Genomic DNA, 17,906 nt, shown 5'->3' with positions numbered 1-17,906 from the left:
ATTTGAAAAAATGGGGGAAAAACTACATATCCATATATCTTATGCATGTAGAGCACACATTGAATTACAGATAGGTCGGAGAAATTTTATTATCTAAAATTCTCAACGTCTTTCAAAATTTCTCTAGTGCTTGTAGGGAATACCATAAATGATCTTGCAGGTATCAATAGCAAGACATTTCCTTTTGAAACATCGTTCTTCTCTCTAACTTACTCGTAATACCATCTTTTATACCGTGCTCGTTAGGTGATCGATAATAACCAGAGAGAGAAATAGGAAGACAACATTTTTAAAGGTCATGACGACGAACCTTCTCGATTCCGATGTAGTATTGTTTTACAAAGCTCGAACGGTGGTAGGGGGCTAGGAAATATCTCCCTTCAAAGGATCCAAAGGTAAGCTGCTTCGTTAAGAGGATATAATCGATTGCGTTCAGAAGGTTGGTCGAAGAGACGTCCGACGGTACACACAGATCGTGGGTCAAAGTGGAATGTTTTCTCTAATGGGGAAATATTCCTTCGTAGAAAAGAAGATTTCATTCCGGAATCTTCTTTCATTTCATCTTGTTCCATCTTCAGAAGGATGCAACGCAGTCGAGAAGGGAAAATAAGGATCTACAATAACGTTGACCGTGTCTTTGTATATCGAACTAATGTTAATTTGGATAGCAATTGGCTAGAAAATTATATGTACCGTAATAATGTTTATTTCAATGCCGTTCGGGTGTTTGGGAACGATAAAGAAAATCTCACGGCGATTCTCAAAGATACCAAAAAGGAAGTTCTGCGAATCAATTTTGAAGAAAATGGTGATACAGGGGATGAAGAAGGCGAAGGTGACGATATAGGTGAGTCGCATTTCGATATAGGTCGAATTTCTTGGAAAATAATGTCAAAAATGATTATGTTAATATATCAAAGTGAATATTCGAGCAATTTTAAATTGCTCTGTCCGCATATTTCATAGTTATTAGAATTAAACGATTTACACGGTGGTATTGAAAAAAAGTGATCCTTAAAAAATTTCGATCTCTTTGATATTTTATTTTTGTTAAACATACTTCAAAATCATCCGAAGATATTAAAAACGTTCAATTAATCTTTTAATATACTTTTTAAGATTCCTAACTATTTATCACAATATTTGAGTTTATATTCAGGATTTTATTTCTATCAGGAAAATACGTCAAATCTCTTTCAAACCCTCTGAAACAGACTTTCGCTTCAAGCAAGCGGAAAGTATGATAATTACAAAAAGAAAACTAATACGATTATTTACGAAAACATACGATACCGGTTCGATTGTCGATATGTATCTCTCGAAGATTCTCCATTTGTCTCTTTGTACTCCCGTTCTCCTTGAGTCATGTATCTCTATTCTAATTGATTAACTGACATTAAAGCCTGCAATTCAACTAGTATCAGCCAAGAAAATCAACTCACATGTTAGACTCGTCAATAGGTAGTATTAGAGTCAATAGGGAGAGCAAGCACGATATAACATCATGGAAGAGGCAACAGCTGCGGTCGGCTCTATATACGATCATACGATTAAATCGTAAAAATGTATAAACAAACATACCATAAATCCGGTAGCTCTAATTATATTTTCTTTTCTGTTCGATATTATACAATAACATATCGAAGAAGAATTGCACAGTGTGAAATGTAGTGTAAAATAATAATCAAAAACTATCCAACTTTCTATTGTATCTTATAAAACGGTATATCCTAGTGTTAAACACGAAATTATATAATAAGATCTGTAATGTAGCGTCTCGAATATAGATCATATATATGTATATAGAATTATGCGATTCTCTAAAACATGGTAAATGAAAAAAATCCTATGAAAATAAATTCTTGGGTCAACATTAAACGATATAAAATTGAAATATCGTTTATCTATCCGAGAGCATATTTTCTAAAATGATATAAATGATTTCCATTATCGTGACTGACTGCGAGCTTTTATATCATTCTGAACCATCTCTCTTCAGAAACTCCAAGAAACTTGTTTGAACGAGAATATGGGTTCAATTCAGAATAAACGGCTATTCAACCACCGCATATAGGTAGTAAGCTCTCTAAATGGTGGAGCGAGCATTGTTTCCACTAATTATTTTTCGTATATTAAGGAGGGTATCATCCCTAGTAATTCTATCCAAATGTTCCCAATATTTTCGGATACTTGCTGCAGTAAAGGGGATATTTTTTTTAGATACATTTCTCTTTTTGATTCTTTTTTCTTCTTTTGATTCTCCCCATTCCTTTCAGTCACTTTACTTTGTAAAAATTTAATTTTACATAACTTCCTTTGGAAATTTTTGTGGAAATTTTTTTTGGTACGTAATTATTCATTCATACATATTTATCATGACGAAATGTGTTGGCATTACGTAGAAAGCAGGATTTAAGAAACTATATTTGGAAGGAAACTAAATTTCAAGAAAATGCTGCCTTTCTACAGCATTTATAACTTATATTTTGATATAATAATAGATACAATAATAATAAGTATAATAATAATAATATTAATAAGTATAATAATTATAATAAGTAAAATATACCATCCTCAGGTTCATTTCAAGTCTCTATGTCGACTATTCAATAAATCTACCTGTCGATAAATCTATATTCATAGAGAAATTCATTTCCCCACAATCCATATGAAATGAAGCATTTCCGCTGCGTTTAATCGCGTAATAGGAAATTCTGATTGACTTACGTAAATGGTGTCGAAATAAAATACGTAAAAGAGATAAAGATGATATTCGGGAAAAAAAGTGACGAATGATTTTGTATTAATCCATATTCTTTACTAATGCGTTTTAAAAAAAGACAGATGTGTAAAAAAGAGATTGTTATATTAAGTAATCGAAAAAGAACAGAAAGTAGTATACCAAAAAAAAATTGTCAAACAGTATTCTTTGCACCAAATTAATTCTCATTCATAAATATTTTTAACGACAAAAACAAGAAGAAACATATTTGCCAATTTTCAGAATTCTTTAATTAATTTCTAATTTCAAATTGTAAAGAAAAGGATGGGAATAAAGAGACGACAGAAGAACATAGAAGAGCAAGAAGAAGAATAATGATACATCCAATTAAAAGAGATCAATAGAGAAATTCATTTCCTCGTAACTTATGAGCATCTTGGTTCTTTCTGTATATTGATTAATCTACATCAAGTGTAATAACCCTGTGCAAAGGGCGCTATCGTGTTCGCTGGGTTAAGAATCCAAAGCGTTGTGCGGGGTATAAATACCGTCGTTCGGAGGACGGCGATGAAGCTGCAGGTCATTCCTTGGGTGATTGTCGAACTAGTAATACGCGAGCGATTGTGGTACAACAAATATTTGTTCGTGCATACTTCATACGTTTAAGAGATCCGTTATACAAGTAATTCAGGCGGTGGAAACAATTTCTTCATTCTTACTGGTCATTTGCTTATACTATCAATGTAAAGTAAATTTGTTAGTAGTCATGAGTTTGTGATTTATTATAAAATTTCAAGTATACATTATGGAAATGATACTGATTTTCGTGATCAATGCTATCTAAATAATTGTTTGTTGCATTTCGGAAAAGGTACTTTATATCGCTTAAAAGGATGAAACAAAATTTATTTTTGAGGACAGTACAATTAGATGTACAATTGAACGACTTCCGTAACTCTTAACTAATCTACGAATCTTATAATGTTTCAGGGATATACTAAACCAACGGAAGACGAAAGCAGTTCCAATAGCCTGGATGTATTGCAAAGGAGCCGAATTGACTTATATTTGAATTGTAATTCCAAAGAAGAACAACGCTCCACCAGATAATATAACATTGCATATCCAAAGTGAAACACATTTTCATTGACACTTTCTGTTCTTCCGTACATCCGACTATACGTCCTATATGGATAGTACAAATCAAGCCAGACCATCAACGAGATTAATATATGGAAACATTTTCCTTTTTACATTTATGCTTAAATGGAAAATCAATCAATGCTGTGTTTATTGAATGGTAAGATATTTTAGACATAAGATAAATTTTTCATTCTAAAATGTAATGTGGACTATACAATCTATATCGTATCTATATACCTTATAATAATTTATTGAATATCTTCGAAGATTTTATACAGTCGAAGAAAGTATTTTTATTTACAAGTGAATTTATCACAAATATTCGAAATGGTATTAAACCCAAATTGGAGTAATTATCCGGTAATTTCTATAATATGGAAATGTTATTTTCTAATAAATCTTATGCAAATAGCTACTGCTAAATTTTGAAGAAGATTGATGGAATAATGGAATGACTAGAGATAATGGTGTTTAAACCGTCTTTGTTATTTGTAAAGCTGTTCTTTCGGAAGTATGGTAGCTAGGGATTATTTCGCGTATGACACACACTTGCGTATTACTGGGTCGAAAATCACGGAAGGAATGACTTCCCCTGGATTAGTTAATCCCACGTCGTCTCGTTAGAAGACCAAGATTCCTAGATATTAATTTTCTAGTTTGGGGATGAATAATTTCCCCTCGCCTGTAACTATGTAGTTATATTTTTATTTCCTTTATGCACTTGAAAAATTATTTCATAAAACTTGAAATCTTCTAACGAAATTGACAGTTACTTTTCTCTTTTTTAATTGCAATATGCAAGTAAAACTGTAATTATATATAATATAAGTAATTATTATTAATGATTTTTGTATTAATAATTTCAAATTATTTTAATAATAACATCAAAAATAATAATTATTGTAATTATCAACGTTAATTTCTAGAAAGTAATGGTAATATCATATACGAAATATGTAATGTTTCTTCTTTCGTAAGTTTAAGTCATACTTAAAAATAGTGTTCTAATATTATTTCATATTACGGGTATTACAATTTTCATACTATATAATTCTTATTATAAAATATTTGGTTGTTAAAACATTTTTTCGTCGGAAGTTACATCTACTTCAATATTCCTTAAATACATTTTCTTCAAATATCACCTTCTTATCTCGTAAACAAATATATATTGTTTAAGTTATCCTAGAATTCATTTCCATTATTGCACGATAATAGAAAAAATGTATTCGGAGAAAATCTCTTGTCATATTTCTTTATTTCCTCATCTCACCATCCTCTGTTTCACGTATTTCCTCTTCGAGAGAACCACACAGTTAGAGAGTGATTTGGGCGGATCGAGTGTTTGCACTGCTACTGTTTGGGAAATCCGTGTTTCACTGAAGTTTCCTATTGAAATTGTGCTGTTAGCTCGGGAGACTTAAATTTTGCGTTAAATATTCAGGGTACGTTCATCTCACCGTGTGTATATATATAATATTTATGAAAAACGCTAATAAAATATTACGAATATTTTTTAACTACATGTCGTGAATATGATGACAAACAATTTGAAACATGGGATTCAACATTTCTCCTTTTTTAATTATAGCGAACTGTTACTTAATTTATATCGATGGAATAACGATGATGCGAACGTGGACTTTTTATTTCACGTATAATTTAAAAGTATACTCCTGCTATCGTTATTATTTCCAAAAATTTTGAATCTTTTAATCGTCCCTGTATGTTAAATTATTTTGTATGATAAACCTCCCTCAGTTTCATTTCCATTCCCCTTCGATCCATGACCCGCATGGAACATCGTACGATCCCTTAAAAAATCATTCTACGTACAATCGCGTATACCCTCCAACTAAAGCCGCTTACGTTTGGACCCTTTGGAAGAAGTAAATCCCTCCCATTTCCTCGTACTACCTTCCGACGCTTTTTAAACTAACGCCCTAATGGTCTTTCCAAACTTCGTCGTCAAGCACAAATGTTTTTTCTTCTTTTTCCTCTTCCTAGGTATTCCCAATCACATAATGCATACATGAACTATCGCTAACGATGTTCCTTCCTTGGTTAAAATTCTATCTGCATCTTGAACCGCTCTTCTAATTACACGATCCAATGCACTCTATTATAAAAGATGAAATTAATATAGAAAATTGGATAAGATACATGACAAGTTAATTATATCTGATCTCTTCGTACCTCGTTTATTAAAATTCAATATTGATGTCGATGGTTGCTAGAGTAATGCTCTACCAGTAGCAACATGTTTACTTCTATACGTCGGATAATATGGTGCCTCTCTCATCAACTTGAGTTCCATATCGTTTACAAGTTTTTTAATAAATTCGTGAGCAGCGTCAGCTACCTCCGCCCCTTTTACGATCTGACACATTAAATGACGAATGACATGTAACGCAAAATTCTATGAAAAAATATTGAAATTTTTATTCATATATTATTATTCACCTCCTCTCTTTCATCGAACATCTTGCTTCCCATATCAAATATTCTTCTTTACAAAGGTGAAAAATATATGGGTTCTTGAATTATACACATTAATATAATACATATATGCCAGCTAGAGTTAAGAGACTTAATGTCCAACTCATTAATAGAAATATTCTCGTCGCTATCATAAAATCTGCGTAAAAATTCAATAAATTATTATAAAACATCCCTATGATACAGATTTTATATTCGACAGTACATTTAAGAACAACAAACTTGTACCTTATCTCTAAAATTCGATAAACAAACCATTGACTGATTTTCCACTGAAATATAAGAAGAAACAGAAAAACGTTTTCATATCATAATCTGATTGATTGCATTTGTACTATCCATGTAGGAGTTATCGCCGGATATAAGGAAGAACAGGCCAAAGTAAATATGTTTCACTTCGGATATAGAATACTTCATTAACACGAGGTAGTGAAATTTCGTATATCTTGTTTGGAATTATAATTCAAATATCCGTCAACTCGGGCCTTTGTAATACTTGCAAGCTATTGGAACTTTTCCTGCTTCCGCCTTCGTTTCCTTTAGTATATCTCTGAAACAATTTAAAATTCGTAGATTAGTTCAGACTTACGATAGACATTCAATTGTTCATCTAATAGTATGCATGTATAGTTATCGAAGGCAAATCGGATTACGCCATTTTAAGTGATGTAAAGTATCTTTTCCGAAAAGCAACAAACAATAATTAAGATGGTATTGATCACGAGAATCAGTTTTATTTCCATAATATATAATTGAAATTTTATAATAAATTACATACTAATGCCTACAGATAAATTCACCTTACATTGATAACAGAAACACAAGACTAGTGAAAACGAAGAAATTGTTTCCACCGCTTGAACTCCTTGTAAAACTACCCTTTGGAACGTATGAAGTACACACGTAACAAATATTTCTTGTACGACACTCGCTCACGTATTTCTAGTTCGACAAATTCCGAAGGAATGACGCACAGCTTTATCGCCATATTCTTACAGGCAATTCATACCCCACAAATCGCTTTGGGTAGTTTACCTAACGACCATGAGGGAACCCTCTGCACAGGGTTTTATGTAGGTTAATCAATATTTCCTATCATACGATTGAAAGAACCGAAAAGGTCATAAGCTCTGAGGAAATGAATTTCTCTATTGATATTTATTGATTCGATAAATAATTATTCTTTTTTTCTATGTTCTTCTTTCGTTCCTACTTTTTACAGTCTGAAATTAGAAGTGAACTAAAGAATTTTGAAAATTTCTTCCTGTTCTTGAGGTTAAAAGTATATATCAATAAAAATTAATTTTGAGTAAAAAATATTGTTTGACAATTTTTTTCGTAATATTATTTTCTATTCTTCTTCTATTACTTAAGTTAACACTGTCTTTTTTTACACATCTCTCTTTTTTTATGACGTTGTAATGAAGATTGTATTCAGGGAAGACAATTTTTTTTTTCGTGATATTACCTTTTTCCTACGTATTTCATTTGAACACGACTTACGTAAGTCGATTAAAATTTCCTATTACGCGATCTAACGAGCCGAAAGAGCCTAATGGGACATGGATTAAGGGGAAATTGATTTCTCGACGAATATTTTTCCCTTCTTAATTATCATATGGTATAATCGACTTTGTATATCTGCGTATTTCAACATGGTCTTTTGCTTCAACTTTATCGATCTCTCCCTACAAAAGATTAATACTGATTAAAAAAAAAAAAATTAGTTTTCTTGTTGATATTATCTCATAATAAAAATATCTTGTGAACGTAATTATACATTTTTTGATTGCTATCTGTCAAAATCGACCAAAAATGTTTCTCATGCAAAAAATATTGTTTTCCCTATTTCTTTTGGTCATATTAAAAATAATATCATTGGTGAATTTCTCAGCATGAGAAGTATTTGCTTTTTCGTTATGATCCATTATATATTTCATTATGATCGTTTCAAATTCTTCACCTGTCATGGAGTGCCAATCATTTAAATTTCGAAGTTGTCGGATGTTATCATCGGAAGCGTTGTGCATTAACATTTTTACTTTTTTGTTACAGTTCTTAGCCAGTGATATGACGCCTTATATTTTAACTCGAATATAAAAAAAGGAAGAAAAGAAAATGTATATCCATATATCTTATGTTTGGATAATGAAATACATAGTATCGATCGGCAGTATTCTATTATCTAAAGTCATCAATAGTTTCCAAAACGTTTTAGAGCTTCCTTGTCATATTATCAATCGACGTGCTGGGTTTGGAAAGAAGGCTTTTTTCAAACCCAGCACGCTTCCTGTTCAAACATCGTCCTAGTCTTTACGTGAACCGTAGTATTGATTTCCACACCATCTTCATTACATGATCGAAATTAACCAGCAAGAAAACAAAACATTTATAAAGGCAGTGACAAAAATCCTTGACGAGGTTAATATGGCATTGTTTTATAAAGCTACATTCGAAGGGTTATAGGAGGAAAAGGAATATATCTAATTGAAAGGATCCAAACTTTAAGAATTTAAAAAAAGGCTTTATTTAGAGGATGTAATCGAATGTGTTGAGTGATATTTGTCAAAGAACAGTTCGCTGTTGCAAACGGAATCTGGATTAAAATGGAATTGAAATGGTATTCAGCAAGGTTTATCTTTGAAAATGATTAATTCTGCATGTACGATTAAAAAATTCACCGTTTTTCGGGATATTAATGTTAGCCAGGGAACTCTTTTAAATTATACGTCGAATATTCAGTGTACGTTTGCGTCATCATATCAACGTTATACCGGCTTAAATAATTATTTAAACCATTTGTTAAACTAATTATTAAAGTGATTGTCATAGTCAGTTCAAATAATTACTTAATATAATTGAAAAGAGGAGAATTCTTTAGTTCAATCTTCCAAATTGGTTATCATGATATTCACGATATGCACTTAAATAATGTTTATAATATTTAATGTACGTGTTCAATAATATAGGGATTTCGACCAACTAATTTGCTGCTTATCTCGCATTCTCGTTTTAATGATTCATTCGAGGTATAATGATCTGCAGGTGCGTAATATTTTCCCCTATATATATCGTCAAGTACCTTCATATTGAACGTGTTATTATTATTATATTCGTGTTATTATTATCTCTCTCCATCTGGGTGCGTACTTTTGCGCATGCGTGAGCTTATTCAAATGGACGGGATGATTGTGCGATTCTATGGGCGCGTGTGCGTATAACTTCTCGCGTATCTTGAAAATATGCCAGGTATTTTTTCATTTGTTTTCCTCTAATCAAACCAAGCATACATTTCGATAATACGATAACCTGTGTAATTTAGTTATCTACTTAGATGCATGACTTAATTAACCTGTTAGGTATTTTCCAGAGCGATGTACCACGTAACTGATTCAGTTCTTATATAGGAACGTCTACATTTTCATAAAAATTTACTCCCTGTTGGAGAATTATAAAAATTATCAAATCATACTTCTATTTATTCAATATTCCGTATACTGTGTTCTTTTTTTTTCCATGCACAACATTTTTTTTTATATCTTTTATTCCATTTGATTTCCCCTATCGATCACTCTTTATACTAATAAATTTCGATCATTTTACTTTGTAAGAATCGAATTATTTTGCTATTTACTAATCCACATTTATTCTTTTTTCGAGAACAGGACGTTGGCATTCCATAGAAAATAAAACTCGGAAGATTATATTCAAAATGGAAGATAATCTTATGGAAAAGCTATCTTCTTACAACACTTTTATGATATGCTTTAAGTCGGATGGTTGATCGAATAACGATAGCTTGAACAAATTATAATAGATTTCTACTATGTCGATAAGTAATGACTAACCAAGTATTACGTCAGTGTTATCTGTCCGCTCATTGAGAAGTTAAATCATTCCGATGATAAATTCGGAAAATTCAAATATTATGTTACGTAAAATATAATAAATCACTGCTATACACAGTTACACGTAAAAAGAAATAAACGACTGCAGAAATATAATATTTCCATAGGAACTAACTAGTTTAGAACATAATATATCAAGTATTTGATAAGAAGAAGTACGATTGGATCATTCATTTAAGTTTTCCAATAAGAGGTAAATTTTTAGGAAAATGCAGTCGTTCGAATGAAAGAACTGAAACAGGCGTGGTACATCGATCTGCAGAAGACTTAATTAAATGTGCAGGTAATTAGATAATGGATTTAAAATCTAATTGAGTTATACAGCCAGTCGTATCGTCCAATTGTCTGTATGGTTTGATAAGGGGAAAACAAATGAAAAAATATTTTTCCTATCTACAAAATCAGACTGGAAATATACGCTCAAAGGAGCGAGCACTCATTTCTTCCACTTGAACTGGCATATTCAAGCGCGCATAAGAGCACTCACGGATGGAGAGAAATAATAACGAATCGTTTAATTCGAAGGTACGCGACGATACATATGGGAAATTGTAATACGCAAATGCATTTTCATCAATTGCCTATTAAAACGTATTAACAAGAGAATTCTGGCTACGCAGTAAATAAATTTGTTGATATTACAATATTACTCTAAAACGTAAATTAATATTCTGAATATTTTTTAAGTACACGATGCGAATGTTATGACAAACAATTAAGAAAATTAATTCAACATTTCTTCTACTTTCAATTTAATCGAATGTAAATGAAATATTATGAATATTTTCTCAGTACACGATACGAATGTTAGGACAAACAATTAAGAAAATTAATTCAACATTTCATCTACTTTCAATTTAATCGAATGATTACTTAATTTAATTTGATGGAGTAACCATGACGAGGTGACGTAAACTTGGAACAAATCGATAAATCTTTTGTACATCTACAGGTTTAATCATTCCAAAAGTTAAACCTATCTTAAATTCATTTCGGTATTTTTAAACGTGAACATAATATTTACAATCACCTTCCACTTCTTCATCCCCTGTATCACCTTTTTCTTCTTCTTCATCTTCGACATGGATTCGCAAATCTTTTTTGGAATAATGTTAATCGCCTTAATATTTTCTTTGCCGTTCCTAATCTCACTCATGGCATTGAAATAAATATTATTACGGTATATATAACTTTCTAACTAAATGCTATCCAAATTAACATTAGTTCGATATCCAAGAACACTGTTAACGTTAGGATTGATCTCCATTTTCCCTTTTCGACTGCTTTGAATTCTTTTGAGGGTGGAACAAGATGTAATCAAAAAACATTCCGCGAAGAAATCTTCTTTCTTACAAAGGAATATACCCTCATTAAAGTAAAAATTTCACTTTGACCCACGATCCGCACGAACCATTGGATGTCCCTTCGAAGGACCTTTCCGGACTCAATCGATTATACCCTCTGACCGAAGCCGCTTACCTTCTGATCCTTTCAAAGGAGTATATTCCCTAGCCTCGTACCACCATTCGAGAGTAGCATAGTGAAACAGAACTATTTCGATTTCGAGAAAGTTCTTCGTCGTGACCATTATAAGTTTTGTCTTCCTATTTTTCTTTCTGTTTAATATCGATCATCTGACGAACACGTTATACAAGGTATTACGGATAAGTTAGAGTCACCGTCTTTATTTCAAAAGGAAGTGCCTTGCTATTGTTTTCAGCATGATGATTTTTGTTATTCCCTAGAAACATTAAAAAAATTTTGAAAAACGTGGATAAACTTAACTAATACAATATAAATCGAACGAAACGTTTCTTTTTCTCATTTTTTCAAATTCGACCTATAACATAAAACAGCACGTCACTTTGGATGAATTTTAAGGACAAACTGAAAGTTTCAAAAGACGATTAGATAATTCTCATAACGATCATTTCGCCGATTATACAATTTTTATTATGAAAAAAGAAATTGGAAGAAAGAATTGTTTGCATAAATAACATTTTTGGCCAAAGTTAGTCAGGTGGTAATTAAAAATGTCGGCAATAATGTTCACAAGATATTTTTATTATGAAAAAATGACAACGAAAAATTTATTCCTTTTCATTTAATATTATCCCTTGGTAGAGTGCGATGAATTAATCAAAACAAAAGCAATCATTGCAATATGTAATTATGCTATATGGTGGATTATTTCTTATGGTAATTAATTGGAGAGGGCAGTAGTAAGGCGAATTAAAAGAGATTGGTCGACAAATCCGTTTCCCCCACTACTATAATTTCCGGTTCTTTCGACGGCGGGATAGGAATTTGTAATTGTCCGGCGTAAAACGCATTCAAATGGATTACGCGAAAAGGAAAATAAATAATACGAATGATTTAATGTAATACATATTCATTATCACTATGTAATAAAAAAAGAAAGAAGCTTGTTAACTTAATTAATACAAAGAGAATAGAACGTAATATTACGAAACAAATTTTAAGGAATATTTCTTGCTGCAAATTAATACTTATAGATGAATATTTTTAACGATAGAAGCGGGAAAAAATTAATAGCCGATTAGCAAAATTATTTATATAATTTCTATATGTAAATTTTAAAGAAAAAAGCGTTAAAATAGAGAAAGGAATGGAAGGTAAAAAAAAAATTATTGTCCAATTAATGGGAGTACATTGTAAAATTTATTTCCTCCCGTACCGCGTCTTTTCGGCTCTTTCTATCAGGTAATACGTGGTATTGATTATCTGCATAGAATGTAATAACCCTTTCCATCGCGCATGGCTTCAGAAATTACCTCAGTCATCTAACATGGCGATTTGCGAAGGGAACTCGCTTGCAGAAGTCATCCTTTCGATAATTGTTGAACGAGTAATACGTAAGTAAGTGCTTAATTATCACGTATATACTTCATACGTCGCAAATTCTAACTGACAAGCAATTCAAACGGTAGAATTTCTTCCTTCTTTCTTGTCTTTTGTTCCTTGTCGATATAAAGTAAATTTATCTGTATTCGTTAGTAATTTATTATAAAATTTCAATACTATATTACGAAAATGAAACTGATTTTTATGATCAATAACATCCTAATTATTATTTTCTTGTTTCTCGTAGGATGTACTTTATATCGCAAAAAATGGCGTGGCCCGATTTACCTTTGATGACTGGACAATTTCAATGAACAATTGAACGTCTACCCTAAGTCTTCACCAATCTAAGAATTTTAATTTATTTCAGAGATATACAAGACTAAACGAAGATGAAAGCAGTTCCAAGAGCCCAGAATTATTGCAGAGGAGCCTAGTTGACCGATATCTGAATTATAATTACGTTCAAAGAAGATACATGGATTTCTACGTTCAACGTGATAATTAAACATTCGACATCTGAAATGAAACACACGTACATCGGTACTTCTTGTTTTTCCTTACATCAGACGATATGTCCTATTTGGATAAGACAAATATCCGACCGTCAACCAGATTAGGAAAGGAAAACGTTTTTCTCTTCAGTCTTATGTTTAAATGGTAAATCAATCAGTGCTGTGTTTATCAAATATTAAGATATTTTAGAGATAAGATATAGATATTTTATTCTAAAGTGTAATATGGAATATAAATTCTATATCATAGGTACATTTTATGAAAATTTATTGAATTTTTACACAGATTTTATCATGGCGACGAGAGTATTTCTATCGATGAGTGGGTTATTAGGTCTCTTACCTTAAGCAATTTTAAAGGTATTATTTCAATATAAATCAAGAATCCGTATAATTTTCAACTGCTGTAATAAAGAATATTCGATATAGGAAACAAAATGCTTGATGTAGGAGAGGAGGTAAATAATAATAAATGAACAAAATTTCCTCTATTTTTTTTTATAGAATTGTGCGTTACTTGTTATTCGTCATTTAATGTGTCAGATGGTAAAAACGGCGGAGGAAGCTGATGCTGCTTACGAGTTTATTACAAATCTTGCCAATAATCTGAAACCCAAGTTGGTGAGAGAGGAAGCTAATTATCTGGTGTATGAAAGCAACATGTTACTATTGCTAGAACAATACTATAACAACCATCGACTTCAATATTGAATTTAAATAAACGAGGTACGAAGAGATCAGATATAAGTAACTCGTCACGTATCTTATCCAATTTTCTATGTTAATTTCATCTGTTATAATACAGCGCATTGGATCGTGAATGCAGAAGAGTGGTTTAAAAAGCAGTTGGAAATTCTAACCAAGGAAGAAACATCGTTAGCTATTGTTCATGTATGCGTTATCTGATTGAGAATACTTAAGAAGAGGAAAAAGAAGAAAAAACATTTGTGCTTGACGACGAAGCTTGGAAAGACCAATATGGCGCTGTTTTATGAAGCTTGGAACAGCGGTAAGAGGAAATGGGAGAGATTTACATTTTTCAAAGGATCCAAACGTGAGCGGCTTTAGCTGGAGCGTATATTCGATTGAACTCGGAAAGATTTATTGAAAGGTCCTCCGAAGTTTCCCATGAGGCAAGAATCAAAGGGGACTTGACATGAAACTGCGGGATGTATATAATACAGAATAATTTAACAGACAGGAATAACCAAAAGATTCACCGTTTTTGGAAATAATGACTAGCAGTGGAATACTTTTAAATTAAACGTGAAATAGGAAGTCCACGTTCACGTCATCGTTATTCCATTGATTTAAATTAAGTAATCATCCGATATAATTAAAACGAGAGAAACGTTGAATTTTATATTCCAATTTGTTTGTCATGATATTCACATCTATTTAAAAAATATTCGTAATATTTAATTAGCGTTTTCCATAAATTTTGAAATTGGACGAAGTAATTTGGTCAGTAGCGCGAATTGCCCATTTAATTCGTTCTGAAAAGGATTTAGTAACAATGAATGTCCGTGATACGTTCTCCGTTACTTATCATTAAGTACCTTCCTTTTAAATCTTTCGTTATTAACTCTCTTCATCTGCGTGCGCATCTATCTGCGTCAGTCGAGTGGCCGGGATGGAGTATGCTGTTCTGTGTTCGTGGGTGCGTCTAACTGCTGGCTTATGTTGAATATAAGGAAATAATTCTTTCATTTGCTTTTCTTTCATCAGACCAAGCAGATAATTGAAGTTTAGCTGTACCATTTAATTACCTATGTAGATTCATTGTTTGACAATACAGTTACATATTGTGCAGAGTTATGGACTATATTCTTAGACATCAATTGATTTGGAACATAATATAGGAAATTTAAGATAACTAGAATTATAACGGGGTTATTATTTTGCATTCTCCAATAGGAGGTAATTTTCTAAAAAAATGTATTCGTTCATATGGAAGAATCCATTCTTCCTACTACATCGATCTGCAGAAGACTTAATCAGGGAATTAAATCGTTCAGCTAAATGGATAATTGAATTATTCCGCTAGTCGTTTTATGGAATTGTCTGCTTTGTTTGATGAAAGGAAGACTAATGAAGAAATACCTTTCTTCTTTTCAAAATAAGGGAGCAAGTGTACGTTGACACGCGCACTCATTCCCGCCCACTTGACTCGCGTACGTAAACGCGTACGTGCACGGATGGAGGTAATAATAAATCGTTTAATATGATAAGGCTGGACAGTAGCTATGAGAGAAGGTATTGCGTACGCGCAGATCGTTAAATTCCGATCAATACTCGTTAACAGGGGAATTTGTAGACATGGAGGATCGTATATTTTTGCAAAAAAATTAATATTTTGTACTTTATAGTTTTTTACGATGTCTATGATAAGTGTTGAATCAATTCTTTTTCAACATTATCATCCCTCGCATTATGTACGAAATCTCTCCGTTTTTTGTTGGATGTCGTCACTATCACTTCTATCGTTTTCTTTCGGATTAATATTCATTTTTTCTAACCGTGTAAATGTCTACCTGGAATTCCTCTTCGGTATTACTTACAGCACGAAACTCACTCGTGTTTGGAAATTTTGCGATTCTCTTAATAAAAAAGAAGTAAATAAGTAAACGGATTGGTAGTCTCAAATTGTATATTACGACATCACGGAATGATACATAACAATAATATAATACTTTCCTGGTTTCCTGACTAATTAGTCGAGGGATCTATTTATACTACTCGAAGTTTCAATAGGAAGTGAGCTCAGCTTTGAAAATCTCTTTCCCCAGTTTTATGAATACTTGTTTACTTCATCAAATATCACTATATCGTACGAGGCATACTCATGTACTATTACAAACAAATCCTTCTTATCGCTCTCTTTAAGCACATTAGATAAGCGTCCAGACCGCTGTGAACGTACTTCTTTTTCATAAGTATACAATAATCACTATTGTAGTAATTAATTATATTATAAATAATTACAGTTTTATGATTATTTCAGTTAAAGAAGATCAGAATAATTGTCAATTTCATTGAAAGATTCCCAGATTCATGAGATTATTTTGCGTGTACATTAATTATATATTACTGTTACTACATAATTACAGTAGAGGGGAAATTTCTCATCCCTTGCGTTCTAATTAGAGAATTAAAATCCAGAAAGTTTGGTTTTCTAATTTGAAAATGTCACCTTCAACTGTAATTATTATTACTTACATTATGATATAATGCATTATTATTAATGATTATTTCAATTATTAACGTTATATCGAATTAATTGCTATGAAAGTATTTAAATTAACTCACGTACGAAAATTCTTGTTTCCTCTTTCGTAAATCCAAGTTATACTTAAAAATAGTGTTCCATTACTATTGGATATGGACGATACTACTATTTTCGTATTACGTAATTCCTTTTGTGAAATCTTCTTTTCTAAAATATTTCTTCGTCGGAAGGTATATCTTCTTTGGTATTCTTTGAAAACATTGCATCCAATGTTATCTTTCCTTCTTGTAAACACATACCTATTGCTTAAGTTAACAAAGACATCCTTTTCTTTATTACGCAATAGTAATAAAATATATTGCTTCGAATAAAATCCTGTCTCATATTTATTTTTTTTTCGTAATATTACTTTCTTTCCTTTTTCTTCTTCGAGAGAACCTCAGAATTATTTAATGATATATTGCAAAGAATTTAATGTATATTGAAGAACCATTGTTTCCACCGCAACTTTTTGAGAAATACATATTTTTCTGAAGTTTTCTATTGAAATGACACAATAAAAAAAATCAAAAGATCGTTCAATTACTAAGTTACATGAAAAGAATATCAGTCGATCTTACGAAAGAGAACGTGGGTTGTGTTTTCACGACAATATGAGCCCTTCTCTGTTTCGCTGTAGGAGAATAATAACAAGAAGTTGTATATATAGCGAAATTCGATGAAGTAAACAAGCGATCGTAAAACTGGAGAAAGAGATTTTCAAAGCTGAAATCAGTTCGTACTGAAGCTTCGAGTAGTATAAATAGATCCCTCGAATAATTAGTCAGAAAACTAGGAAAGTATTATGTTATTATTATGTATCATTCCGTGATTTCGTAAAATGCAATTATCTCCATATTTGTTTTTTTTTTATTAGAAGATCGGCTAGATGTCCAAATACGCACACGTCTCATGATATAAGATATAAGCGGTGAATAAGAATTTCAAATAGGCGTTTATACAGCCACGTTAGAAAAAATAAATAT

General features: G+C 31.7%; 4 long non-coding RNA genes across 10 annotated transcripts in view; 3 read left to right on the top strand and 1 right to left on the bottom strand.

The window, feature by feature from the left end:
* LOC127070096 (uncharacterized) overlaps positions 1-17,906 on the top strand; it is a 64,748-nt gene that overhangs the window by 44,123 nt on the left and 2,719 nt on the right. The gene's annotated exons all lie outside the window — the stretch shown is intronic.
* Positions 290-4,424, top strand: LOC127070203 (uncharacterized). Its single transcript, XR_007784339.1, has 2 exons — positions 290-847; positions 3,713-4,424. It is a non-coding gene; the product is annotated as an uncharacterized LOC127070203 (long non-coding RNA).
* LOC127070110 (uncharacterized) lies at positions 4,096-11,725 on the bottom strand. 4 transcript variants are annotated; one of them, XR_007784124.1, is made up of 6 exons: positions 11,303-11,725; positions 6,593-6,914; positions 6,329-6,503; positions 6,062-6,245; positions 5,735-5,984; positions 4,096-5,254 (listed from the first exon to the last, which is right to left on the bottom strand). It is a non-coding gene; the product is annotated as an uncharacterized LOC127070110 (long non-coding RNA). The 4 variants fall into 4 exon arrangements; XR_007784121.1 differs by having other exon boundaries at positions 4,096-5,984; positions 11,303-11,724; XR_007784122.1 differs by lacking the exon at positions 11,303-11,725 and adding an exon at positions 7,170-7,333 and having other exon boundaries at positions 4,096-5,984.
* On the top strand, positions 11,910-17,254 carry LOC127070099 (uncharacterized). 4 transcript variants are annotated; one of them, XR_007784058.1, is made up of 6 exons: positions 11,910-11,927; positions 13,061-13,152; positions 13,508-13,797; positions 13,939-14,110; positions 14,196-14,378; positions 14,458-17,254. It is a non-coding gene; the product is annotated as an uncharacterized LOC127070099 (long non-coding RNA). The 4 variants fall into 4 exon arrangements; XR_007784057.1 differs by having other exon boundaries at positions 11,913-11,927; positions 13,026-13,152; XR_007784059.1 differs by lacking the exon at positions 11,910-11,927 and adding an exon at positions 12,979-12,996.

Source organism: Vespula vulgaris, chromosome 17, assembly GCF_905475345.1.
Source record: "Vespula vulgaris chromosome 17, iyVesVulg1.1, whole genome shotgun sequence".
In the NCBI taxonomy this organism is placed as follows: domain Eukaryota; kingdom Metazoa; phylum Arthropoda; class Insecta; order Hymenoptera; family Vespidae; genus Vespula; species Vespula vulgaris.
Note: the sequence above shows the minus strand (reverse complement) of the source record. Positions and strands in the feature narration are given on the sequence as shown.